Source organism: Amphiprion ocellaris, chromosome 12 (assembly GCF_022539595.1).
Source record: "Amphiprion ocellaris isolate individual 3 ecotype Okinawa chromosome 12, ASM2253959v1, whole genome shotgun sequence".
Taxonomy (NCBI): Eukaryota; Metazoa; Chordata; class Actinopteri; family Pomacentridae; genus Amphiprion; species Amphiprion ocellaris.
Genome location: NC_072777.1, coordinates 29,973,484 through 30,000,751, shown reverse-complemented (window position 1 = coordinate 30,000,751; position 27,268 = coordinate 29,973,484). Strand labels below are relative to the sequence as shown.

The window sequence follows — 27,268 nt, the reverse complement described above, 5'->3', positions numbered from 1 at the left end:
CATGGCGAGCTAGCTGTTTCTCTTTCATCTCCATCCGAGATGCAATCAGTTTTTAACACGAGCAAAAAGGCAATTTAAGGGAGAGGATGAGAGAAGCTAATGCAAGCTATCCCTCACGCTAAAATTCAAACTGATAGAGGCTGACCTTTTGCATATGAAGGGGAAAGTGATTGAGCGCGTTAATGAGAGAGTTAGTGTATCAGCGAGAGAGCAACAAGGTGATTTGATTGAGCTGCCAGGTGCACATGCGAGTGCAACACAACTTACAGTAAGTGAATACTCAAATCTTTAACAAGTATAAGCCTCCAGAGAAAAACTAGGTTTCATTAATGGATGAATTCATTGCTTTTAATTCAGTGGCCGTGGCCCACCCTCGGATTTGCTGAGGCTCAGGTCCTAATCAAGGTGCCTGTGGGCCACCGAGCGCCGCATCCAGCCTCAAACGCACCGGCCAGAGAATGCTGATTCCTCAGTTTCATTAAAGACGTGTTCTGCCCTACAGCCCCTTAATCAAAATCTAGCAGCGGTCAATACTTCATCCAGGATCCATTACAGTGTCTCAGGTAACAGCAATTACCTTTGGAGAGGGGAGAAACGGGGGTGGGTTGAGGGGTGACAATGCACCGGAGAAGACAGAGCAATTGCAGGAGCATTTTAGAGCAGCAGATCTAAGTAAATACACTGATTCACGATAAAGAGGAGGAGGAGAGGATGAATCCTGCATCTTATCGCCGACTCTGCCCGGCTTCATCTGTTTTCTGCTTCAAACAGTCAATTTACCAACTGTGGCAGAAATGGAGTGATTCATTGACAGCCCTGTCTACTCTGGGATACACGTGTTTCTGAGCGCTGGACCTGATAGGAGGTTGTCTTTTCCTTTTTTTTCTTTTTTTTCACTCTTGCGATGACAAGACTGTGTTTCTGTATGTTTGTGTATTAGGTAAGGAGTGGTTCTGAGCTATTAATAGGGCCGCAATGATATGCAGAGAGGACGTGGATGCTGCGAGCGCAAGGAGATAAATATGGAAATATGGAAATGTACGCACTGGATTAAAATTTGATGAATTTCAAACAAAATTCCACCTCCGCCATCACTCTTTCTCCCGTAAGGATGCTGCATTTGTGTGTGTGTGTGTGTGTGTGTGTGTGCGCGCGCGTGTGTGTGTGTGTGTGTGTGTGCGTCACTCTTGTGCAATTAGCTTCTGAAGTCATGCTTGACTGATTGTGAAGCTTAAATCCCCGAGCCCAGAGGAAAACTGTGGTGTACAGGCCGCCTGCGCAAGAGTTGTTAGGGTTTGTAATTGCAGGTTTATGGGTTCACAGGCCGGTAAATCTGCCCATGTACAGCTAAACGCTCCAGCGCACTAACCGTGGCATCACTCCTGCTCACCTCTACCAACCATGACAAGTCTCAAAACTCTGGGTTTCTCTGATATTAAGACGCGAGAGGAAGGGGGAGGAGAGCAGGGAGGCATGACACCAAGAGACGCCTGCGTGAGGTTGAACAAGACGAGACATGACATTCAGTTCACCACCAATCTTTTTGTTCTGTAACGCGAGAAAACCTCAAACAAAAAGATGCCGGGGATTTCTGTAAATGTTTTGTTATGTTCACAGCACAAAGACAATTTGCTGCCATATAGGAGGAAAGAAACAGGATAATATTCAAATGAAAGAATCTGCAATTCAGAGACAAAATGCAACGATGCCTGCGTGAGGTCGCGCAAGACAAGAAAAAAGGTCTAAGATTCAGTTTACCACCAATGTTTTTGTTCTCTAAAGCGAGAAAACCGCAAACAAAAACATGCTGATATTCCTGTTTGAACGCAGAATGCAGGCTTCTGCTTTACAGGCCTACCAAGATATTTCTTGGACAAATAGGTGCAGCTGAGTGGTTTGGATAAAAAAGAAGATTTTTAAATGGATTACACTTGGAAAGGGTAAATTCTGCTGTCTTTTATCATGTGTTATATTATAGGGACTTTGTGACATATCTGACAGACTTATTTTTTTCTGTGTATACGTATGTTATTGAGTAAAATGCATGGAACCTGGGCTCAAAGGTAACATTAGTTTTTGAGTTAAAAAGTTGGGATTTTTGCAAATTTTTTCTCCACCAATCTGTGACGCAATGTTTAAAGTACCACGAGTCCTAAAATTTTGCAGGCTCATTGATATGTACATATTCTTCAATGGTACTGCTTTGATAGAACAACACAACCAGTTGTATGATGGTGCAAACCTGGTAAAATAAATACCATGCTTGTTTCTACTTGGACATTTCACCAGTGGTTTTACGCTCTAAAGCTAGAAAACCTCAATCGAGTCCATGACGATATTCCCGTTTGAATAGCGGAACAAAGGCTTCTACTTTACAAACCTACCAAGACATTTCTTGGACAAACTGGTGCAAGTGAGGTGGATAGGTGCAACAAGTTGGAAAGGGTAGGTTCTGCTTTGTCTTTTTCATATGTCTTATGTTTTATGAAATAGGGACTTGGTGACATATTCAACTGAGAAGCAGGAGTGAGAGAATAGGTGAAGAAATTCCTACAATGCGTAAAGATGTTTGATCTGTCTTCATGACGTTAACACAAATATATAACAGGCATATTCAAAAAGGTTCCATTTTCTCCTGTGATGTGATCTCATTTCATTAGGTATGTTAATATCTATGCAATGCATTTTTATTGTTGACTAATTTCTCGGTTATTTTCTTGATTAATTCATTAGTGGTTTGGTCTACGAGATGTCAGAAAATGATGAACAATGTTGAACAGTGTTTCCCCAAAGCCCAAGCTGACGTCCATAAATGTCTTGTTTTGTTTACAACACGAACACATTCAATTTGCTGCCACAGAGGAGGAAAGAAACAGGAAAACATTGAAAATAAAGAGACCCGGACGATGCACGAGTTGCATAAGACAAGTGTTAAAAGAAGGAAAAAGTTTCAGTTTACCACCAATGTTTTTGTTCTCTAGAGTGAAAAAGCTTCAAACAAAAAGATGCTCATATTCCCATTTGAATAGTGGAACGCAAGTTGTTACTTTACAGGCCGACCAAAACATTTGTTGGACAAATAGGCGCAAGTGGATGGTTTGGATAAAAGAAAAGATGAAGACTAAAGAAGGTGCTTCATTATCACATCAAACCATAGCTCCTTCCTTTCATGTCCACCCCCCTCCACCAAAAAAAAGAAGAAAAAAAAAGGCATCCACCTGCAGTAAAAACACACCCATTATCCATCTCCACCTCCCCACACCCAGCCACCCACACACACTGACACACCTTCCCGTCTCCCGGGTGTTAATCTAACGCGAGTTTGTCTATTTTTTTCTCCTCTTTGATGTCTTTCGCCCTCTCCACCTGATTTGCCCAAGTCACCTGGGAAGAGAGGAGCTATCAGGCTCCCAGGCTGTCAGCCACGAGTGACGGAGGCCCGCGATTAATTTCACCTAATCACTGTCCCGGCGTGATTACCAGCGGGAGCCGCTGACCTGAATGACATTTGTGTAATGTCTTTCATGAGTAAAAACAGCCCTGTTGTGTCACCGACAAGCAATTTGCTTTTATTTTGTGCCCAGAGACAGCAAGAGAGAGACGGAGGGGGGTCGTGGTCAGAAATAAACTGGAAAAAAGAAGAAAAAAGAAGGTCGAGAGCTTGTAGAAACTTTTAAAATTGCTGCTCCTCAGATGCAGGGTTAATGAGGTGATGATACTGTAGAGCAGCTGTTTCCTGCACTGAATTAAGGACGACTTTCTCTCCCTTTGTAGATTTTTTATTTTTTTTTTATGCGTAGAAATGTGAGCATGTGGCATAAGTGATTAGAGAAGTTATTACTTGGCGGCCTGCCCTGTGAAGAACCTCACCTTCAAGCCCCTCTTTTTGAAGCTGGTGTATGAAAGCAGATTCTAAAAATGGGGAGAGTCATCTCCATATTAATAGGAAACAATAAGGGTGAATTTATATTTCGGCTCTTTAGACGTTAAGATTGTTGCTGTAAATGTGTCTCTGACCAGATTAAATGTCCATCAGGGGCTTCAGTTCATGTGAATAGTTGAGTTTGTGAGATTTTCTTTTACTAAAATATCACTGAAAACTGCTTTTAAAGTCTGGTTCTGGTTCTTTGCTGCGGCTTTCAGGCTAGTTTCACTTTACTTTTAAGCTCTTATCTGTGTCATTATAAAGTCTATCCATACATGCTGTACCTTGTGTTTTCAAGCACACTCTAGGCTACACAGATCTGCCATAATTTGATACGATAAAACTTGCAGATATTTTTTTATAGTTTTACTTCATATCACAGAAAAAATATATCCTAAAATGGTCATGTTTTTACATGAGATAACATGAAGGGAAGATTGTCTGGAATCTGTCAGGATACTGTGAGACTTTGAAATTGGAAAAAAAAAAGTGCTTATTGCCTAACAGAAATGAATATGAGTATTTTATTGACTAAAGTGTTAACATACAGTTGCAGAGGTGACAAACCTCCACAGAGTCGAGGATCACCACCACCTACTTGCATACAGGTGCCCTGATTCCATCTTTTGAATCATTGCAATAAAAGTAAATCCATTATTTTTTTAGTTTCTTTTTAATACATAGAGGGACATAATGTCAACTCTACATTGAAAAAAATGCAGGAATTTGCTGTGATTTGAAAGCCAGATTGCTCTTTGGCAACGGAGTTGGAAAGGGTAAGTTCTGCTGTTTTTTTTGATAAGTGATACATCTTATGAAACATGGACTTTGTGACTTCTTCACTTTAAGAAGCAGGAGTGAGAAAATGGATGAAGAAATTATTAAAGATAAAAGTTTGAAGAAGATTGATCTCTCTTTATAAGGTTTGAACTTCAGTAAGACATGTAACAAGTAATTGCGAGCACAAGCTCCAACTCTGCTTTCCATCGTGATATGATCTCAGTTGCATAGATATGTTAATATTTATGTAAAGTAGGCCTGCCACTAATGGTTATTTTCATTGCTGACTAACCTGTCAATTATTTCCTTGTTTAATTGCTTAGTTGTTTGGTCTATAAAATGGCAGAAAATGGTGAAAAATGTTACTTTTTCCCAAAGCCCAGGAAAACTTCCTAAAATGTCTTGTTGTGTTCACAACCCAAATATATCCAGTTTACTGTCACAGAGCAGGAAAGAAACAGGAAAATATTCACATTTAAGGAGCTGAAATGGGAGAATTTTGCCTTTTGTTTCAGACAATTAATCGATTGACTATTGAACTATTACTAGTTGATTAGTGATTGCAGCTCTAATGTAATAATTGCATTGCATAGACTTTGGCATGTCCATACAATGGTGAGTTCATGGGTAAGTCGAACAAGACCAATGGGTGTGGAGATGGATGCACAGCTGTATGTGAGCTGTAAGTATCATTAAATTCAAAATTCACTTTGTTCCACAGGCAAGCAACTGGAAGTTCTTCACAAAAAGGGCGATGGGAGCACACTGGAGACTAATGTGTCAACACTACTCTGTCTTAATCAGAGTCTAAATGGACAAAAACATGAGAGAAAAATATGTATTTCACCTCAACCAGATGTACAGTACTGGATAATATATTGAATCGGGATTTCAAATCTTTTGAATGATAAATCCAAACGTGGGAGTTGCCACAATCAGTGTCCAAGTGCCGGACCTTCACAACCATGTCAGACACAAGGGAAAATAAGCCCCTCAACAGCAGAGATACAGGTATAAAAATACAAAAATATATCAGAAGAAACGTCCTTCAGAGATGACAAACCAGAGGAAGCATGACAAATTAATCAATTCTTTCACATCAGAGAGGGAACATGCTGTCAGAGATAAAAACCAGTGAAAAGTACAAGGATAAAGAGAACAGAAGTACAGATGTAAGTATCTGTGAAGCAACTGGCATTGTTAGAAAAGTCGAACAAAGGTTGCTGATTCACGCTGCATCAAAAAGACAGGAAGTATACTTGGACACCAAATGCGCCTGTCAGGTTCTGATGTCTCATTTCCACATAACTCTGTTCGTATACAAATCGACCAGAACTCTATTCATTCCTATCAGAGCCTTCATGGTCTCTGACGTGTTTTGTGAAACTCCTCTTTCCACATTTTTCTGGTTGACAATTTTCCTCAAGTGTGTTTAAATTTTTTACTTTTGCAGCAGATTACAGAGACACTGGACTGTGTGCATCAGGGGAAGTTGGAAAAATTCATTAGCTTACGGGGTATTCTATTGTTTGACTATGCTAACAGTCAGATCATGATTTTTTTTTCACAATTTTACAGTGAGATATCTCATCAGAAATTTCCCTTCATTGGTCAGTATACATAGATCAGTTTCTGTATTATATAAGAACTGTTGTGCCTCTAAAACCTTTTAGGGATGTAAACATATCTTCTGAAGTATCCCTCACACCTTTTTTTATTTTACTGTTAGAATAACTACCAAAGAAACTAGTTTAGCCACATTCTAATTGTGTAACATACAGGAAACACACATATACTGTCATGGTTCATACGTCCTGTAACTAAATACTTCACCAAACTGGCTCAATGCACGGCAGAAAAACTTCCTCATTTATTTCTCTCCATGTATCATTTATCTTGTTTTAGTAGCAGCAATGTGTTACGCACATATTTCATAAAAGTAGATGGTAAAAACTGATTAAACTCTTATTAGCCGTCTCTCATATGGCGGTGGTGAAGTTTCCATCCATCTGTAATGAATGCATTTCCTCGCGTTGAACACCAGGGGGCGTTTAAATGTATACAGATTTAAGGACACGAAGCCCCAATACAGAGAAACAAGGCGTAATGGTAAAGCTTTTGTCTTCTTTCCAAGAAAATAATCCCTTCCTGATAAAAAGTCATAAAATATCTTCAGTGGAACAGATCTATGAGGTCCTAATGGCAGCTCGAGCACACAAGCTCACATTCAGTTCTGCTCAACCACTGTTAAATGCACTGCAATGAATTTCTGAGCATCAAATTAGGAGTTTTCATATAAATAATATTTTCCTGTTTAAAAATTATATAGATATAACTCTACACTGCAGCTCGAGCACACTAGCTCACGTACGATACAGGTCAAACACTGCAAACTACTCTGCACTACACATTTTCCAGTAGCAACATTGGTGTAATTCAATTATACATGCTGGAACCAGAAACAGATTCTGAAGACATGCAGAAAGTTCCACCCTGCAAGCTGACAGGATTGAGTCTTTAGGTTTGTTGCATAAAAAACCCTGGAAATCCGATTTCATGTTTCTGAAAATGTCATCAGTACGCTGCAGTTTGAAGGTGTAAACGCTCATCCATGGTGCTGACTGCTTATTTCTCTCACAATGTGTCTTCTGCCATATATAAAACACCATATGGACATGTTAACAAGGTAAATAAAACTTGCTTCACACCGAAGGGGGTCTTTAGTTAACAGCCTCGGACGAATAAAAGAGAAAATGAAGATGATGGGCGGTGAGGGTTCAGGATGGGATTCATGGGTGAATTATTTCCAGGATGACGCATTATACACGGGATCAATGTACTGTAAGACGACCAGAAAAATGCAGACAATATGCAACATCACTGCGCTAAGTGTAAACACAGCACATCAAATAAGGCAGCGCAAATAAAACATGATATCGATGGTGTGTAATTCTGGGCTGCTGAACGGTGCACTTTAATGCATTTCATTTATGCAGGTCAAGAGGTTAATGAGCCGTATCAGTGATATATAACATCCATCTCCTGCACAGGCCTCTGATGGAATATGTGAGTCCAACATGTAATTTACTGTCAGAACATTTCCTTTCCCTCCATCTCTCAACCACTTGGGAACAGTGACCTCTATCTCATGGCTATACACTCCACAATAACTATCTCCTGCCTGCTGTATCTATTTGGTGTCAGCTGTTGCTTCATACTAAAGTGTGATTGTGGCGGCGGACGGATGTGTTGGGAAGGGTGGGCGAGGGCATGATGCATCTATTTCTGCAATAAGTCCACTCTGACGGCGGCGCCTGTGTAGCTGAGATATCTCGCTAAACTGCGAGACGTGAGATATGAGCAGCTTGGTGTGCTGCAGTGCTGTCGGCGGGATGAAAGGAGGGGAGAGGAGGGAAACCAGGGAGGAGCTCATTCACTCATTGTGCGACGTCCGATTGTGACACATTTCTGCACTGAGGGATGTGAAAAGTGACCAGAGACGGTGGACAATAACAATGTATCTCACCATTTTTTTAAAAAAATGATAATGCACACATTTATAGTGATGCAGAAATGACGGATATGACAGTTCCTTCCAAAAAAATCTACAATTGTCTTCTTAAAACAGATAGCACGAATGTGTGCACGTAGCATGCTTGCAAAACAAGGTCAGGGTCCTAATTTCAAAGTGCAAAAGATATGATTTTTGCTGCTAGTAGCGCCTCTGCATCTGCAAAAAGGCTCAGGCTACATCTTATACAATTAGCAAGCTATGAGGGAATTTTTCATAGAGTTTTATTGCCATTCTTCTTATGCAGCGACCTTAAAGCAATAAAAGAATAATACATTGTTAAAAGTGGATAAGAAAAGCACACCGCTAAAAGACTCAATAAAGTTTATGAATTAATTATTAGATAAATGCCCTGAAAAGCGAAATCCATATTACATCTTAACCCTCTGAACCTTAAATCCACCAGTGGCTTTAAAAATTATGGTATCAACAAAAAAAGAAGAAATTCCAAATGAAATCTTTTTTCACAACCAGAAACTGTACAACCAAAAAGAAGTATTCCATTTTTACTTTACATAAACAAGTTGCATGAAATCCTGTAAAAAAAATAAAAGCTTTGTGCTCGTTGTCGCAACTGAGAAGCCATGACTTAGCTGTTACCAACAGTCACAGGACAAAATATCTTTCTTCTGTGCTGAACTGCAGGCAGTGTTTACGTGGGGCAGAGAGGAGATGGGTATGGTAATAAATTAAGAGTTTAAAAGGAAAATTATGCAGTCTTGATCATTAAAATAAAAGCGGCACGGCTCAAAAACAGTAAACAGAGGAGCCAATAGTCAGCAAGTTGTTGGAGAATGCACAACCATCATGGTGAAACATCCTTCTACAGCTGATGTAGAATGAAAATGTTAGAATTAATGGTATTATAACCGTATCAAACTCCATAGGAGACACCACTGAATTCTCTCTACTTCTAGCCATAGTTATGTTGTTTACATAAACAGTTCTGAGGAGTTCAGAGGGTTAATGCGATGTTTAGACATTCTTGGAAATATGGTTACTGGCTTTCTTGAAAGCTAGTAACAGTAATTGAAAAAAATCTAAATAAAAAAAATCACCGAGGGAATATTTCTTCTCAAAGCCGTGGCTTAGAAGTATCTACTGTTTTTACTGAACCTCCCAGTGACATCAGGTCCCAGCTAAAAGATCAGATCACACAATGTGCCATTTTTACATCTTCTTTGTTTTGAGACTAAACAAACGACATTTAGCGTATCATGTTGCTCTTGTTTAATACTGCTGCTGCTGTTTTGTTTATCCAAGAATCTCTTAAAACCTTTTTTGATGCAAGAACCAATGATTGGAATGTTGTAGCAAAACAAGACGGCAAGCTTCAATTTTGGGATTCTTGTGTTTGCATTTTTCAGACCGAGTGCAGTGCTGTGAAACTTCAGAATATTATGTAGTTTGTGCAATATGCTAAAGTTAACATCTACAGACTCAAGTAGAGGATGTAAGGGATGAAGTTCCCAAGCAACCGACAGCTCATGTTTGCAAAAAAAAATGTGATCAAGACCCCAAAGCGGAAGCCATTTGATAAAGTTTTCACTTGCTTTATAAAAGTAGTTTGATTAAAAAATATAGAAACTTTAGGCTCATTTCCGTGTAAAGAGGCCATGCACCAGGGTTTAGAAAATAGAAGTGACAGACTGGTTTATTTTCACATATACTAGCTGTAATGTCAGATTCATGAGTACTTTACCGACATAAAAGTGGTCTTCAACTTCACGTTGAATTGTCAGCGAAGAAGCTTTTAAATGCATTAAAAAGATACCAGATAGTCAGCTGTTATTTATATAGTGCAGATGTTGAGTCAAAGTTCTTTCCAATAAAGAGAAAGAAAATACACGTCACAAATCTACCTTAAAAAAGCTTAAATAATAAGGTTAAACCCCTACAATACTAAATGTTGTGTAAATACACTGGACTAATGTTCATTTTAAGGTTAAGATGCTACAATATTATACATAAAACGCAAATTTACCTGACTAAATTGAATATTAAGAGTAGAGGAATAAAGAACGATAAGACTGCCCTTGCAAATTTGCCTGATAAGTTTAAATATTAAGGTTAAAATCCTACAATATTACATTGTATAAATATACTGGGTGACATTTTAAGGTAAAGAGGCAATATTTTTTTTTAAAAATGCTGTTTTACCTGACTAACTGAAGCATTTAGAATGATATCTATAATATATCTAATATTTGAAGTAAATCTCAAACATCTATGCATATTATCCAAAATTTAATTTTCAAAATTTCATTATTACTCTTGACATATACTTTGTGGAAGCTGTGAATCATCACTTTAATAGAATATCATGATAATGTTTTGATTGTTTCTTGTGCTGATATAATAATGATGGCCATTTAAGCCTTCTAAATTCTGGATAAACATTAATTTAACGTATTACGCACAAATGTATTGCTGAATACGTTAATTTTGTTTTTTTTAAATTTAATTGAAATGCAGGTTACGCACTCTGACCTACTACGGCGACTCACTCCTGGTTTTTAATAAGCCTGATAAAAAAGTGAAAAAGCATTGAAAAGCAGATGACAAACACGCTTTTGAAAACACATCCAATTAGCTACTTCTGCACTGAACTGAATGTCACTGGCATTTACTATTTTTATTTTAAAAAAGCAAACACCAGTGAATGAATCCCTGCCTTTGTTCTGGTTGCATCAGGAGGGAAAAAAAATAAAGAATATCTCTTTTCTAATAAAGCACTGCAGGTTCACAGTTTAATATGTGAAGTTCTGAACTGAAACGTAATCAGTGCGTCAGTTACCTGAGGCCAAAACAAGCACTTTAACAAACTATAAAAGGGCACACGGTTGAGTTTCGGGGTTTTATGAAGACTCCTCTTCTGTCTCCGCCGGCAACCTTAATCCAACTGGACAAGTTGGGTTAAAGCTCGTAAATGGCAACATGCCACCTCCTGCCATGTGGCGGCTGTTTGGCATGCCTCTGCCACTCTGCCTAACAAGCGCTGCATTATTCATTAAGTATTTCCACATTCCTGCGTTTACTTGAAGTTGAATTTCTACTGGAGGCAGGAGGAGAAAGCTGCTTTCCTCTCTCTCTTTCTCTATGAAAATCTCTTTTTTTCTTTCTCTCTTGAGCCATCGTCGGATATGCAGAAAGGCGATGGGAACTAACTGCGTCTCTGAGGCCGCAGTCATCAGACCTGGTTAAGCGTAATTACTGCCAATTAAAGTAGTGATGCAAAACAGAGTCAATGGAGCAGCAGTGAGTGATACAGTAGCAGAAATGGAAATAGAGGACAACGGTCTTGTTAGAATTCAAAGAAGAAACCAATGTGGAGTAAATTGGGCTTGTCTCTACGAGGTACTGACTGCTAATGTGAAAAACGAAACTTTTTTTTTTGCGTTATACAATCTCCAGGAGCCTAAACATAAACTCTTGATTGCCCCGTTTCCCTTGAAGTCAAAAATTGTAAAACTAGATTAAGTTTAAGCTCACAGACGATGAACTGTTGCTCTGGAATCTCAGCTACGCCTCCATCCTTCTCAGCGGCTTTTCGAATTGTGTTGTCTCTGGACGAGCGCTGCATGCCTGTAGGTGTGTCTAAAAGTCCATTGTGTGTTTGTCCATGGACATTGTGTGATAAATGGATGGGCAGACGTCAGCAGCCTCTCTGAAAAGGGCTGCAACCCCTCACTTCCTCCCGGTGATGAAAATGGGGAAATAATGAGGCCCAGTTCTGCTCCTTGTGTGTGTTTGAGTTTTTTGTTGCTTTAGTGTGTGTTTGTGTTTGTGTGTTACTGGGGTGAGGAGTAATGAATGTCCTCTTCATCCTCTCCCTCAGACAGTGGCGTCTGCCTCAGCCCATCTCCTCTCTAATTCATCTCCCTAGAAAACAGGCAGGCCACAGAGCAGTGATCGAAACAACACCACCTAGAAACCCGCCATTAGAGTTGGAGGCAAAGCACCGCTGGCATGATGGAGTTCTTCTCTGGATGCAGCCTAATGACCTTCTGCTTCGTTCGGTCTGGCCAAAGATCACCTCAGGATGGGAGAACATTGCTCAATGATGACCTGGAGGCAGTTTTGTTAAATAACAAAGTAGAGCATCCACGCCTCTGCTAATGTCACAGGTTCATTTTTCTATTAAAAACACATGTAAAAACATGTTTATATGAAGAGAGTTTTTTAAATGCTTTTTTAAGTTTAGATGGATGTATTGGACGCTGGAGGTGTGTAGTTAAGGGAGAAAAATTAGTGAAACAGGTACTGACTAAAATGTGTTAGAATACTGTATCGAATAAAAACCCCCAATACATTTCTTTCTTTAATGAATTGCTGTGCTTCAGACAACAGACCGACCTCATGTTGGCTGATGCTAGTTGGACCACTGATGTAAAAATGCATGCTGTATTATTGGGTTGTGAAGCCCATTTTCGAGAACTTTGATCTCACTTCTAAGGGTGTTCAACACGGGAGTCCGACAGCATTAGCATTAGCATGAATATCTCCGTCTTCGGCTTTTGTCTTCTGTTTACTAACATGGGTGAAGTGAAGTGAAATCCCAGTATTTGGATCTCAAAATTAATATTCAGACACCACCACGACGAAATATTCAGATATTCGGGTCCAGCCCTAATTATTTTTAAACTTTTTCGTGGGTACATAAAAATTGGAAATTATGAGAACATGTTTTTGTGGTTATGTCAAGATAAAACATAATCTGATGGTTCTCTCAGCTTGTGGAACAAAAGTCAACATTTGAAGGTTGGAGGTCTAAATGGTGCCATTAGTCATGAAGTTTCACTCAAGATAAATTCCAGTTCCTTCTTATTCCCTAATTGTATTATTTTTTGACTTAACTTTCACTTTACCCTGTTTTAATACACACAGCTTTTCACTCTGTGTTTTTTTGCATTTTCTGTCACTGTTTGGTTAAGTTTAGGGATCAAAACTATTCGATTAGCTTCTGATAAAATGCCCACTGGCCTGCTAGAAAGTGAAGGAGGTCCTTAAGACCCATATCTATGGAGATGCAAGAATAACGGGCCGTTTAACTGGCTGATAACATCTGAAGAGTCAACAATTTAAGCTGTTTAATTTATCTTCTCCTTGGTCTTTGGTAGCAACACACAAACCAAAGCTCTGCATGTATTTGTTTAATATCAATCTTCTGCTGGTTTTTGCCTAAGGACTTCTGTCCTCCAGAGATTCCTTCACAGACAGTCATTAAGTACAGTTTCGATCAAGAATTCACTGTTTTACAGGGAGCAGAATTCCAGATCAATATCATCATTATTTATTATGATTTATACTGCAGATTTAGGGCTTATAATTGGGGTTTTCTTGTCCATATCCAAAAACACAGTATAAATAATAGCTAGCTGTCACCGCCGCCTTTTCTCGCCGGCTGTTAAAAAACAAAAAGCACATCCGAATGAAACTTTACAAGAGATAATCACATTAGCATACACAACACAAACACACTGTAGAATGTTTTAAGCTCCTGATGGTGAGAAAAACAAAAGCGAGAGACGAGGTTGACTCCACTGCTCTGATTAAGGGCCCCTCCCCAGAGCAAGTCCTTGAAAGAGTAATGGGCAGTCGTGAACTGGCGTTACCTCCATTAACCACACCAGCAAACATTTACATAATGTACACATAATGTGCTGATTCATTCTGTCCTGATTCAAACAAGCCTCAGATAACTCACCATCGCTGGATCACACCATTCATCACCCCAGGTCATTTACATCCAAAAGCACTTAACAGGCTCTGCACATATATCTTTGTCTACATACATTATGGTATCTTTTCAGAAAATTGTATAATACATCACTTTGTATCACAGATTTGCAGATTACATCATTCGGAGATACTAAGATGGAGGCTGTCAGCCATTTCTGGCTTCGTTTTCAGTCCACAATTGATGACAAAGATGTCATGTGAGCTTTTGTACAGATGTTACGTGGGCTTGTGTAACGAATGAATTCAGCAAAAGGTTGAATATTTTACAGCCCTTTAGCATAATGGTTTAAATTCTCCTCATGTCTGGTTGTCTTAAAGCTGAAGTAGGTTGTATTTTTATGGCGTCATTGGGCAAAGATTCCAATAGAACCTTTCAGGATATTGTAAATTAAGCGGTCTGAGGGGAATTTAGATTCCCCCTTACGGCTCTCTTTCCAGGCTTTAGAAAATCGAACCTGTGACGGGAAACTTCAGAAGATCATGTCTTTTCACCCATATCAGGTGAGGAGGAGAAAGGTCTAGAATGGGTCTAGGATGTGACGGCTGAAAAGGTGAAAAAGTGGACTTTTGCTCAGAAAAGTGGGATTTGAGTGGTGTTTGAAGCAAAAAAAAATTTAAATGGACCTTTGGATTGCATGCTTGAAGCTGAGGACACAGAGAGGAGAGCTGCAGGAACAGAGCTGCACTTTTGTATTTTGAAATTCAGGCTTTTTATATTTGCTGTTTTCCTTTTTTTTTTTTCCCCAAACAAAGGCAACAGCAGGGTCATGCCATATGATTCCTGTAACACAAAAGAAGTGGAAGCAGTGCAAACATAGCACATGAGAAAGCAATAGTAGAAGCCACAGTTTTTGTCTAATCTTTGTGGATGAACTCAATTTCACTCATGATACCTAGAATCCCTCTCTGGTTGTTGACTTAACCCCTAAAAATACATTTCTGTGAATCAAAAATACACCTTTAAAAGAGTTTTTCCATGAAAATAATCTCTTCCTTTCTTGAAATGATGTAAATTTAAGTCTAACATTGTGAAACACACCAGCTCACCTACAACTCTTCTCGAACACTGTAAAACTACTCTAAGCTACACAATGGCAAGTTATAATATCGAAGTAATTGAGCCATGTATGTTGGAACCAGACACCGATTCTGAAGAAGAAGAAGAATAACACAGCAAGATTGATTCTTTAGATTTGTTATATGTAAAACCCTGGAAGTCTGAATCTGTTGTTGAGACTATCATCAGTAAGCTGCAGTTTCAAGGTGAAAATACTCAGCCTTGGTGCTTATTTCTCTCATGTGTTGTCTAGCACATAAAACACACCACATAGACATAGTAACAAGGTTAAAAAAAAAAAAAATCACCACCTTAGGGGGGCTTTAGTCAATGACCAAAAAGGGACTTTTAAAGCAACTACCGCTGAAATGTCATAAACCCAACTATTCATGTAAACAGACACATTTACTGGGCATTAAATCTGGTTCTGCGACCAGGAATGGTGTTGACTGCTTTTCATCCTTCACAAGTTTTCAACAAAAACACCATATGGACATATTAACAAGGCGGAAATCTTGATTTTCACAAGAAGGGGTCTTTAAAGCAATTTAAAAAAAAGCCTTTCAAATTCCACATCTCTTTACAGAACCGGTTCCTAATATAGTGGAGATGAATAGATAACACTCAAAATTATGTGTCTGCTGTCACAGTGGAATTAATCATGTCCACTGTGTTTAAAAGGTTTCTCCTTGTCTCTTTTGTCTGTGTGTATTTGCATCTTTGGCTCCATTTCAAATTGCAATTGTATTTCCTTTCTGATCGTACTGCAGCTGTTGCATGCATAAAATTAGGACATTCTACTTCGTCATAAATTTGCAGCTTAAACTTTGACCGTCTTGCTCATATATCCATCACAGTCCTTTATGCGAAATGAGCAATGAGTCATCTGTTTGTGTGCCCTCGGGGCAAAAGAGTGCATAGACTGGCTCGAGACAGCATGACGTAACTGTGCAGAGGATTGTGGGTCAGAAAGGCATGCTGGTTTGCATACTGCATATTGCAGTTGGATGTAGCTGGATATCGTGGTATTTCTGACCTACTGCATGTGACATATTTTGGGACATACAAAGTCATTTTCTGGCTGTATTTTCAAATTAGTATCAAGAGCACCCTTTGAATGGGCGTGGTCATGTTCTTCTTACTTACAAGTACCTAGGAGTGAGCCTGGACAACAAGCTGGAGTGTTCTACAAACACTGAGAAAGAAGGGCATGAGCTGGCTCTACTTCTTCAGGAGGCTCAGGTCCTTCAATGTATACTTGTCTTCCTTGCTGTGCTGTGCTGGGGTGCAGGCATCAAGGCGAAGGATGCCAAAAGACTGAATAAGCTCATCAGGAAAGCCCCGTCTGTTGTTGGCTGTCAGTTGGTCACCCTGGAGGAGGTGGTGGAGCAGAGGATGCTGACCAAACTGCTGGCCATCATGGGGTGGGAGGTGTTGTCCAACGGTATAGGAGGTCATTCCTCCTCACAACAAAAAGACTTTTCAATACGTCTACGTCTAGCAGCTCACAAAAGGACTCTAACACTTTGTCTGCTGATGAAACCACTTCACACCCTGGACACTTTACATCCTCAACGTCATTCATTATACACTGCCTGGCCAAACAAAAAAGTCACCACCTGGATTTAACTAACCAAATAAGTAAGAGCCTTCCATTGGATAATTACTGCAGTGATGAATATGTTTGAGTTGCAACAACTTATTTAACTCTAGCTGATGCAGTGAGGAGCTTCTCATTTCTGAAACAACCATGTTGGAAGACAAATCCTGTGGTCATGTAAAGGATGTTAATCTGTCTCAGAAGGGTCAAATTATTGGCCTGCATCGAACAAAGAAAATATCTAAATAGGTTTCTGAAACTTCTAAAATCAGGTTAAGAACCGTCCAACACATTATCAAAACCTGGAAGGATAGTGGAGAACCATCATCTTCCAGGAACAAATGTGGTCGGATGAGTCCAGATTTACCCTGTTTCAAAATGATGGGCGCATCAGGGTAAGAAGAGAGATGGATGAAGTGATGCACTCATCATGGCTAAGTCTAAGTCTTTCAAATGTGGCCAATCACCTGAAACACCTGAGAATCATCTTACAGTCATCCAGCTGCAGTATTTAAAGCCCAGCCCAGTATTCCACTCCTTGCCAGATTCTTCTGCCAGCACCGGTGGCAACATTATCGGCCAAAACTCTGCTTGCAGGTTACTTCCCCGTGTTTTGCTTTCATTGTAACTCGAGCTGGAACCTTGTGTCTCAGTTTCCCGTCATCTCCAGTTATCTCCTTGCCAACTTACTGCCACAACCAAACTCAGTGTCAGTCGCCACGTGCAGCCTCTACAGTCTCCAGACTGTCATTCAGCCACCTGTCCGGCCTCTCGCCACGCTTCCCTGGATGCCCATGCCAGCTCACTGCAGCAGCCTGTCCTCCACTGTTTATAATAAAACCTGTGCTTCTGAGTCAGTGTCCTGCATTTGAAGTCCAGAAATCTCATTACCTGTAGCATCTATAGGTTTCCTGGGAATGTTTTCTGCTGCAGAAGCAGTCTATAGGAATGAGGTCAGTTGAAATCTGCATTAGTGTTGTCCTGGGAACAATCTCTACTCTCTATGCTGACAATAGGAAGTCCGGTCTAATCAGAAAGCTCAAAATATCTGCACCAAGTTAGGGTTGTCTTGGATTATGTGTGTGTTATTTCATTTTATTTGATTTCTCACCCGAGGAAGAGATGTCTCTGTGTTTTTTATTATTACCATTATATGCAGGAACAGAGGGTCATTTTTCAGTTTTAACAAGGTTCTCTTCATCCATTTTGATTGCAACTGCTACAAAATGAAGACAAGCCAACTTTTAACTCCTAGTTGAAGTAACATTTGTGTGTCCATGTGTCCAATTATGTTGGTCTTCATGTTCCTGCTACGCAATGTTGAATTTTCAGTGTTTCATCTAAATGCAAACATCACAAATAAGATTCAATTTCCTCTACAAACATACCCAAGACAAAAAAAACACCAACTAGCTTGGATGCCACAAGAGTCTATTGAGAAAATGCTAATTTTAAAAGTAATTTGGGTGAACTGACCCTTTAAATCGCCTGGGAGGGGAGAGGCTGCTGTTTATTTGTGGAGGGGAAAGGTCCTACAATACAATAATAACCCAAATAATTAATATACATCACCCCAAATATGCTGTTTGTGTTGTTGACAAAATGTTTTTAATGGAAGAATTCATCATTTTTGAAACACTGAAAATTCTGTCAGTGTTTAATGAGAATTTATCCAATTACAATAACTTGCAGGAAAGAAAGAAGTGTTTTCATTCCTACTACCTGTAAACATATTTTCTTATTTACTTTAATTACTAAAGACGTTATGTGCTGTTTGGGAACGAATCCATGCACACAAGGCCCCTAGTGCAAATTCTGTGACATTGAATTTAATCAGCAAAACTAATAAAATTCTCATAAATAACAAACCAAATAAGTCAAAAAGAACATTTCAGATTTTCTGTATGCGTATCATGCTCTTATTCAGTGTCGTAAAAAAGAAAAATATCCCTAATCGAGCCCAGGAGTCAACATGGGAACAGCCTCTACCTGTCCAAAATGTCATTTGCTGTTGGATCCTGACCGGTACTGTCTCCATGTTGGGGATTAAGTTACTGCTACTCTGCTTGTGCATAAACCAAACTTCCTTTACAGGTATTTCATAAACTCAGAGGAAAGACTCCTAGAAACAGCTGGAGGAAACAAACCAGACTTCATCTCCTTTTGGCTCCTTGATGGCATTCAGAGGCAGCAAGAAAGTGATGGTGAGAATCATTAATCCAACATGTTACAGATTTAATTGATTAAAAGCTATATATATATATATATATATATATATATATACAGAGAGAGAGAGAGAGAGAGAGAGAGAGATAGATAAGTAGATAGATAGATAGATAGATAGATATATCTATCTATCTATCTATCTATCTATCTATCTATCTATCTATCTATCTATCTATCTATCTATCTATCATCTATCATCTATATAGATGATAGATAGATAGATAGATAGATAGATAGATAGATAGATAGATAGATAGATGCGCTCACGTTAAAGAATTGGAGGTGTGTTTTTGGCTACAAAAAAATGGTCTTGACCACATGTACGTAAGTATTTTTCAAAACTTATCTTTTTCTATGCATTTTGGCCTGTTGTCCACACCTTTGCAGTTTTAACTAGCTGAAAATGGAGCTTTTTGAAAACTACCTACATAGAGAAGATAATCAGAGACTCTGTTTAAAGTGTAAACAGTGAAAACCAAGTTATTGGCTTGAGATGTCAGATTGTGTGCCAGTATTTTCTTTGTCAATTTTGTGCAATGGCCAAAATAGAGCCTGTACTAACCTCACTAAAAGCCCCCTTTCCATGTTTACACAGACTCTTCCACTACACTGAAAAACAGATTCAACAGAAACATTTCACACATATGATCCGCCCATTCCTTGATGTACCATTGTTATTTGCCTACCGGAACCAGAATTGTTTGTTTGCTCTTGACAGTGCTTTACTGTGTTCTTGTATTTTCATTTTAAAACCCAGCGTAAAAATATACTCTTTTGCATGTGGACAAAAATCGAAGTGTGCATGGAATCAATTAAACCCTGGGTCTGTCTGCTCCGACAGACGCTACGAATGTTAACTCAGCTAACTAGCCTACTACCGGCAGCAGCTAAGCATTACTTCCAAGGGGCTTATCATTAGTTTGTCAAGTTACAGGTGCATCCGTTTCTTGTGTCGCCAGTCCATTAAATAGCATCTTGAGTTGTTGCCACAATGTGCCTCTTACCACCTCAGACAATAATGGCAGTACAACAAAATTTTCCCTTACAAAAAGGAACAAAAGTCCACATTTTTAGGTTGGAGGGTGGTAGTGGAATAAGAAAAGCCGATTTTCAGCAAGAAAACAAGGGCACGAGTTCTGTCTCAGATCATTATTTTTTAGGCGTTTGCAGTTTACTTGCCTTTTCAGTCTGTGTTGAGTTTAGCCATAGAAAATACTTAATTAGTTTCAAGAAAAGGTCATGATCTGGGTGAAAACACATCCTACACATGTTACAAAGCTCTATTTTGTAGGTTTCCAGGGTGACTACTCCAGCAGAAAACTTGTATGCAATTACTCATTCGACCACAAGAGGCTGCCCATTTAATCTGGGTTACTTTCTGCTTTTCACTGATCAAGATGGACAAGAAAACACCTTCTGACCAACTGGTATGTGTACGAGGACGCCTGTTGCCAATACCTATGGGCACTGAAACAGCCAATAATGACCATTTCTTGGATGTATAACATTCGAATGTAATCAGGTGAGAGGTTACTTAAAACATTGTTCTCACCATGCAACAACAACATAGGAAAACAACCTGTGACGAATGCAAAAAACTACAACAGTCTAACCTCACATTATTCTATTTCCAGCAAAGGATAAAGAGCATGACAGTGCAACACAAGATGACAGATAATGTTGATTTTTGCCCGCAGATGACCAGCTACAAACATTAAAAAGCCAACCAGGGACACTTTCAAACAGCTACACAGAGTATAGAGGATAAAACAGAGGCAAAATGAATAAAATATATTATGACAAGATGGTCTACTCGTTAGCAATTCTATCTTCCTCCAATCTGAGTCATAATTCAACCTATTGAACCTGCCTCTAGCATCTGCTACTTCCAAATGAATCCACTAATCAATAGGCTCCCCTGAGATCTCCATCCCACACACTTCCCTCTGCATACACCCAAATATATTACCTAATCACTTTAAAGAAGCCTCTCAAAGGTATAAGATGCAAGCACAGAGTGCAAACAGCAGTACTGAGGGGATCTAAGAGTTAATAGAACCTGCACAAGCCTCAGTCAAGGCTCTCTTTTTATCACCATATCGTTCACCGTCTGGGAGCCAACTTTTTCCTGCAGAATGCTCTGCCTTCTCCTGCTCACATTTACTCAGGCACCATGCACCGGAGCAGCACGAACTGGACACCTGATGAGGTAGGAAGCGCCACTTTTACTGACCGACTGGATAAAGCAAAGCCGGCACGTCCGCAAAACAAACACCATCAGCCGCTGTTTGGTCTCCGAGCTCCTTCATGAACTCCGTCGAGGGAAGGCAAACAAAAAAGCAGACACACTTCCCCAAGCCGACCTCACCCCACATGCTGCTGCACAGTGTTGCACAGCTGAGGAGGCGTATGCCAAGACAAGTTAAGCCTCTGACATGTTTGTGTGAGTCAGGACCTTACTGGTGGAGAGTGTGTTCATGCATAAGCATGTGTTTGAACCCAATGGGCAGCCGCTATTTTTGTTTCTTCTCACACGCATGAGCACACAAAGAAACGGACACACACATTCACACGTCTCGAATCGAGATGAACGCCGTTGTTGCCAAAAAATTATTCAAGCTCAGACTCGAGCCCTGTGTGCCGACAAACACACACGAAATCCACACACCCAGTATCCTCATTAAAATTCTCTGGCTTCTGCGGCAGCAGTGTGGAGTAAGGGCTGCATAAGTCCCTCCACAGATAACACAGAGAAAGCAGGCTATTGTCTTATTCTAATCCTTTTGAAGGAATGTAGTGAGAAATATCAGGAAAGAGTGAAGATGTGTGTGTGGAGGCTTCAGTGAAATGATATCTACAGCCCAGTGGGTTGTTTTTCACAAAATCCACAGCACCCGATTCTTACTATTTCACAGCTACTGTCAAACAGGCAGCGGCTGACGAGACACACATCATCAACATCATCTGCACAACAGTAGCATATGGACAAACAGTGCAGGGGTCTTCTTTCCTGTTCAATCTGTAAAAACATAATGCCAAATGTATGTCTGTTTTTTTCTTTCCTGCACTGCATCTTTTCAATTTATTCACAGTTCAAGAGCTCGTTCAGAGTCTTTCAAAGAGAGTTTTAAAGTGGTCCTTTATCAAAGCCTGTTCAGTAAATGCTGACCTGGACTGAGCAGGTTTAAGGCACAGCAATTTGCTTTCCATTTCGCCATCAGCTGAGATTCTTTGCTTTCACTCCCTCTGACTTAATTTGACAACCTGTATATTTGGGCAGCAGTAAATGACTTGTGCTGAGCGATAAATCATGTTTTAATCATTACTGCAATATGAAAATCGGTGACAAACACATCGCAAAAAGACTGCAGGAAATGAAGAAGAAAAATTATTTCATTTACACACGCTGTGCAGGCAGCAGGTAAGCATTTGACCAATCAGACGGAGACGTGGATGCATGAGGTTTGAATTCACACCATTTGGCTGATGAGATGAACCCCGTCAGCTATCAGATTAACTGATGCCAGTGTGGTGGCGACTGCGAGGTTTGCTGAAGAGAATAAATATGCAGAGTTGCTTTTGTCGAGTTTAGAAGAGAATACTTCAAAGCGAGCAGCACAGGAAGGTCAACTTTAATTTCTGATTTCATTTTTTATGCTTATTCAGAGTCAGGTCGCTGTGGCAGAAGGCTAAGCAGGACCATTTTCTCTCCAGCAACATTTTCTCGTTTCTCCGGAGGCATTCCCAGGCCAGATGAGATATGTAATCTCGCCAACAAATTATGGGGTGTCCAACCAAACCAAAAACTCACCATCTTTGTACGGTGGAGTGGCCCACCCCAGGGCCAATTAGTCTTTCCGGAAAGAGATTAAACTAACCATGATTCAAACACCCCAAAGAATCAGCAAACATCATGCTTGTAACGGGGAAACCGGAGTCCTGTGCCATTTACTCAGTAGAAGCATATTCAAAACAGCTGATTTTATGTCTTCATTCAGTGGGTATAGTCTATTCAGTGTTTGGTGACTATGCTAGTAGCACACCCATGAAACAGACAAAGGCACAGCAACTTGTATAGGTTTTATGCACACTAGCAATTTATTTATCACAACTCACATCATTGCCACAATGCTGAAAGATGCTATCACACTTTGTAGGTTTTCCTCCTGAAAGTTACATTACTATAAAAATAAACTGAATTTTCCATTATCGTGTTTTCTCCCAGATTATGTTTGTTTGTGATGAATCATTTCTAATCACCATATCGTCACCATTTATTTTATTGCCTAACTGTTGTTACCTTTCCAGGCAGGAGCTGTTACCCTGGCAATGCAGAAGGAGGAGAAACTTAAACTACGTTGTGAAATGGTCACACTTTAACCCAAACCATGGCATTTCTAAACAGCTACTGATACGAAATTTAAGACCAGCATTAATGATCCCACACAGGATGCAAACTCCAGGCTTTTAGGTGAAGGTCCTTTTGTAGACTCCACCTTTCCTTCCCAACTTCCTAACATAAACTTTGTGGCTCCTTCAAACGGGAAGTTTTTCCTACTATAGCAGGGATCACTAACTGGTGGACTCATGCCATGAGATGCTACTCAGTCAGTGAAGTCTCTGCATTGCAGCTGCTAAACATCACAGCTCTGCTTTCAGAAAACAGTTGAGAGGTGAGGGACAGACAAGAGGAAGACAGACATAAAAGAAAAATAAGCAAAGCGACACTGAGAGGAAGACGATAGGAAGAAGCTTCCTCAACTATGAACATAATCAAAACTATATATGGTTCCAGACTCACCAATGAGCTCCAAGTGTGTTTGGGAATGACCCTGACACCGTTAAGACCACGATTCAAAATACTGGCATTAAGCTGCAGCTCAGTTCTTCCATTAAGCAGCAGGGGATATAAGGGGAGTGATATTAGACAGGAAAAAATGCAGAAGTGTTTACATTTTTTGAGATTTAGGTACTGCTAAATATGTATATAAGTTGATTCAGGTTTATTTTTTCAAGTTCTGCACTTTATTTGAAGATGTACAGTTAAATCAAAGGTTATTTATTAATAAATGTAAAAATGTTTCTGAACCGTACTGAATTTATTTGATTTGACGGTCAGTTGTTGATTACATGCAGATGCTAATAAAACTACTAGGTTACATCAATATATATCACACTAATTCAAGTTAGACATTCTGATGTTCCAGACCTTTGCTTTAATACATTTTCTCTGACTGGACCTCTTTGAATTTTAGTTGAATACCCCTGTACTATAGCATCGTCTTCACTATCAGGGACAACATATATTTCTTTCAAAATACAAATGAGAAAGTAGTTTAGTTGTATAGGAAGGTAATTTCTTGGAGACAGGGTTGTGTGCAGGCTTAATTGAGTTGCATTGTTTATCAGTGCGACTGCAACTAACAATTTAGCTGTCTGACCAAGAGTCTAAAATCAAGTAAAGAACAGAAAAACTGCACATTAGCAGAGATGGACCCAGCAAATATTTGACCCTTTTTCTTGCTTCAAGACTTACTTGACTGTCAGAATCGTTCCTTATTAGTATTCTGTTGAATCTATTCATCAGCTAATATTGTCAGCACATAATCACACCATCGGGGCCTGTTTTGAAAACTCAAAATCACTGCCATGAGTCACTGGAAGAAAACAGCATAAATTTATTGACCATCCCAGTGAACAGAAAGGCTCCAAAACTTCTTCCTAGCAATTTGCTGTTTTTTTGGTTGGTCACTTCAGTGGACAGCTCGCCTCCAGGCCAAATCTCTTAGATATATTGTGCCGGCGATGGTCAATGAACTCTCAGAGGCTGCAATAAGCTGCCCCTGCAGAACTCCTAAGCCCTCCTCGATCAGTCACTCAATGAAACATTAGATTGTGCAGCAAAATTAATGCAGCCGAAATTAAATGAGAACACTGAAAAGTCTCCCCTGTAGGAAGAAGAAGTGAGCATCTTAAGCTTAAAATCGATCAGGGCAGGAGTTGGGCAAGGTTCTTTATTAACTTTGTAGAGGACCTTCCCCACAGACCTAACTGCGGACAAACACAACTGAGGTGTCAGCAGGTATAAAATGTGCTTAGATGGACTTCTGAGCTTTGTAAATACGTTAGCTTTGAGCCGGCTATAGCTAATATCAGCTCCTCCAGGCTGCAGAGGTCAGTTATTACCATTAATTATCCCATACTGATTTCGTCTGCTGCTCACAGACAACTCGAAAGACAACTTTTACTCTCTGTCTGCCTGCCTGCCTGGTTATTAATCTGTATTTATACAGATTTAGCTTTCTATCTATCTACATTGAATGTTTCCTTATTTTTTTATACAGTTGTATTGAACAGGCTGAAACTGCCTTATGAAGAATGAGCACACTTACTGATCTAATAAAAGCCAACATATGAATCGAATCTCTAGTGCTTGTTTTGAAAATTGAAAACAAGAAGCTTTACTCCAGGAAGCAAATACAAAAGAAACCAACTAAAGGAAACAACTATAGAAAGCCTCTTAATGTAAAACCCGAATCTCATTTCTGAGAATATCTTCCCTTTACAGCAGAAACAATACAAAACATTCTATCTGCTCACCTTATTTTTTAAGATGGGAAGTGATGCGAGATGCATTTGAAACAGAGCATAATTCAAGGTTTTGTTGTTGGGAGGTCCAGCACCAAAACACCAGTTTTAATACTAATTAAAAATTGTAGCTGCAAACCACTAAAAATAGCATGCAGCACTGCAGAGGCCCATCAATTAAATTCACCCCCGGGGGACAGCTATAACGTTGCTCTGTAGGAATAATACGGTTTGGTTGGATGTGCGGCACAACACAGCACTTGTGAAGCACACACATACTGTGTTACAAGGCCGGATGCAAGGACACCATAAAGATAGTCATTTGAAATGCCAAATTTTAAAATATATACATGCAGTATGATACTACATACTGATATACTGCATTTTTATCATTTCTACTACTATTACACAATATATATTACAACTGCATTGCTTGCGCAGGGTGTGTATATATTAAACATACTGCGAGCACAATAAACACAGTGAGTGGATGGAGGATTACACAGCTTATAGCACAATTAGAGCTTTATGATTCACCAAACACACAGTCATTAGTTTGCCTTTAACAGCATGAAAACTCTGACCGCAGAGCGCCAGATGATGAAGCTCGCCGAGAGGCCGTGCTTTCAGCTTCTGTTTCCAGCGTGTTATCTGGCTTCTTTTCCACGTCTGCTCCTCCAGCTCTTTAGTGCAGCCAAGGTGAAATGGTGCACACAGGGAACAAGGTTCTGACTGTCAGCTGCTGAGATGCATTCAGCCCCGACCTCCTGCACCACTAAGGCCTTCCACAAGCTTTTCTAAACAGGTTTCAATTCCACAGCGCCCGCCGGTGTCAGTCCAAATAAACAGCTACAAGAATGAGGCTCACACACCGAGACAAAATAAGACAGAGACATGAAAGAAAAGAGGAGAGGAGAGCCGGTTAGCTGTGTTCTCGGTGTTAGTGGGAGAGACATGGGAAAGAGAAACACCAATAGAGGGAAAAAAGACAGAGCAACGGTGTGTATATAAAGCAGGACTGGATACTGAATTACAAGGTGGTGCCTCATTCATTCAAATGAAAGTTGTTCAGTCATGCATATGTGCTGTGCTCATTGCACTTTTGGGCCCCTGGAGCATGTGCAGTGGTGTCTTTCTCAGTCGAGCCAGTGGAGAGCATCACTGAGGCACATTTTTCAGGAAATGCAAATGTTGAAATGAAAATCTCACATTCATCCTTCTGTGTTTCGGTGATGATGAGCTCCAGTTTGATTTTTGGGGAGGCTATTGAAAATGATATGAATGTAGCATCGAGCAACATTTAGCCGTTTGGGATTGTCTCATTCACTGCATGGATCAGTATCTGAGCCCAGGGAAAAGCTGAGGGAATTGGCTGCGCACTGGTCTTTAACCATATTAATCCCCAAAACCCGCTGCTGCATTTGGATGGCGTATTATCTTCATTAAAAAAAATCACAAAAATGACAATTTTTTAGAGAGACAATCAGAAAGAACAGCTAGATATTCATCTACTCTCAGATGTATGTCACTTTGGATAAAAAAGTGTCTGCTAAATGAAATTTAGTTTAATTGTAATTGAAGTTGTAAAATGTAAATGATCATTAATGAAACTAATCATGTGTAACATTCGGTTCTATCAGGAAAATGAATCAAATCTTTATTTGAAGACATGATATTTCATCAAAATCCCCTTTTTCTACATCTACAAAAAATTATCAAAAAAATTAACATTTACATTAAATAGGTTCTGTAAAAAAAATTCTGCACTCTTCTGCAACA

The 27,268-nt window shown here is 39.7% G+C and overlaps 1 protein-coding gene across 4 annotated transcripts in view; it reads right to left on the bottom strand.

Annotated features, from left to right (window-relative positions):
- The window catches only part of LOC111573798 (MAM domain containing glycosylphosphatidylinositol anchor 2a), a 270,997-nt gene that overhangs the window by 143,186 nt on the left and 100,543 nt on the right, over positions 1 to 27,268 (bottom strand). The gene's annotated exons all lie outside the window — the stretch shown is intronic.